The sequence below is a fragment of the Cornus florida genome, unplaced genomic scaffold, assembly GCF_030987335.1.
Source record: "Cornus florida cultivar Cherokee Brave unplaced genomic scaffold, ASM3098733v1 CherokeeBrave_3.0.0_Hap2_Chr10, whole genome shotgun sequence".
Taxonomy (NCBI): Eukaryota; Viridiplantae; Streptophyta; class Magnoliopsida; order Cornales; family Cornaceae; genus Cornus; species Cornus florida.
The window spans coordinates 102,651,516-102,654,056 of record NW_026775580.1 but is presented as its reverse complement, the minus strand read 5'-3'; positions in this window follow the sequence as shown (position 1 = coordinate 102,654,056).

The window sequence follows — 2,541 nt, the reverse complement described above, 5'->3', positions numbered from 1 at the left end:
ACCCAGAGAGAAATAGATAATCTAAAAATCTACTGCAAGAATCTTATTTTATTTTATTTTTTTATAAAATACTCAGATTATTTGCAAGAAAATTTTAAGAATTATTCATTTTCTTATGAAGCATAATGTATAAAAAAATTAGCCCTAATAGAGACCGAATATTCATTTTTAAAGTGTGAGCCTATAAAAGAATAAAAATACTTTGACGCAAAATATAATATCTCATGAAATCAATCTCTGTTGGAGCTAAATTTTTTTATATATTTGGCTTCATATGTAAGTGAATAATTCTGAAAATTTTCTTACAAATATCTTGAGTATTTTATTTTTTAAAACAAAATAAGATTATTAGAGTAGATTTTTAGATTGCCTATTTCTCTCTGGTTATGAAGGTTTGTTTTACAAATCTTATATTTCTAGAGTCTTTATTTTATAAGCTTTCCGTGCATATATCATTTACAATTTTTAAATTTACGATTTGTGATATATGAATTTTTGAAATTCGGAAAAATTAAGATTTAAATTAAAGGGTATTTTAGTCCAAATATCAACTATTTTACCCCCTTCAGATAGTTGAGAGGGGTTCTTTGGTAAAAAAATTAGATAAGGGGGATTTATTGGAAAAATACTACAAGTTGAGGGGGGTTCTTTGATAAAAAAAAAATAGAAAAAGGGGGTTTACTGAAAAATGTTACAAGTCGAGGGGGGGTTTTCTGTACTTTGCCCTATAAATTATGAAAAATTGCAATCTTTTACAATTATTTATGTTTATCGTCTTTAGAAATTAAAAGAGAAACAAAGAACTCTGTATATTGTATTAATGTGTATATAAAATGGGTCTATATAGCAAAGATTATGCATGATGAATAGATACACCATATATATATATATATATATATGGTATATATATGATAACTAAATATATTCTAATCTTATAGAATTACCTATGTATAAAATTACATATATGTGATATATTCTATAATATAATAATAATATATCTTATATATGATTAGAATATATTTTATAATATAATAATAATAAATTTTACAATATAGTCCTGAACTTGTACCCAACCCAATAAATAGATTCTATAATAAATTAATTTATCATTTATATATTATTTTCAAATCACATTAACTAGCTATGCCAAATCCTAAGTTCTAAAATTTCACACACACCAAGTCAAGACTCAAGAGCCAAGTGGAGGAATCCATGGCATTCTTGTAAGCAAGTTAGTAGTCTGTCAATAATTAATTAAATATATTATTTATACATGTATATGAGAGAGGTTGTACCCTTAGAATGAATAGTCACATATAAAGAGTTGTGTCGGTTGATGGAACCAACACATCTCTTCACCTATGAATGAAGCGGTCCCAACCCACACTATATATATATGCGTAAAAGGCCTTGGAATCCATTATCCAGTTTTGCAGACATAGGAGAGGGTTGAAGATCGTTTCCGCTGTAATCTCTTCAAATTGAGTTACTATATCTGGTATGTCTTCTTCTTGTTAAGTTTATGCATTTGATCCATGAATTCTATTTATAATGAAATTTCTTACATGTGGTATTAGAGCCAACATGGACTCTAATGCATAAATTTAATTTATTTATTAACAATATATTGTTAATAGTATAGTATGAAATTTATATGCAATACATGTTTGAGATGGAAAATGACACAGATATATATGTATATATATACTCTGTTTTTCATATATACGCATATTTACACACTATGTATGCGTGAAAGTATCAAATATCTTAGTACAATTATATTATATTACAAACATGTCTGCCCAAGATCTTCAAAATTTATGTGCATACAAAAATATTGATATTCATATATATTAATATATGTACGTTATTATTTTGGGACAAATATTTGTACAATAAGATAATGTATATGCATGTACTGAATATGAAATACATGAATAGTTTTTATACAATTGTTATCATAGTTGTTTTAACGTGGATGTGTTTGATAACAACGTGAATGTGTTTGACAATAAAGTAAATGTCATTTTGGGACAACATTTTTTATTTTGGGGTGTTGATGACAACAAAATGAATATTTTCCTACACACGCAGTTATTTATTATAACTGAATTCTCTCTAATTTGTTTAGAATGAATAACTCAGAGATTCCTATTTAGAAAACTAAATAAATTTACTGTAATGTTATATTACTGTAATGTTACTGTAATATTAGACAGTAACATGAATGTGACGTAAATGTAATTTCTTCTTTGGTATCCATACATATCACGTTAGACATATCTGCACAAATCTTTAAGGGATGGTTGTAAGTGAAACAGTACCATGGCAAATTGTTTAGGTTACAAATATTCTCAAAAGTCATAATTTATGGAGTTCAAATTAACAGTCATGTCGTTTTGGATTTGAACCAACAGACATGTCTTTTTAGGTTTAAACCAAACCGACATATATATATATATATATATATATATATATATATATATATATATATATATATATATTTGGATTTGAACCAACAGACATGTCTCTGTACCTAGA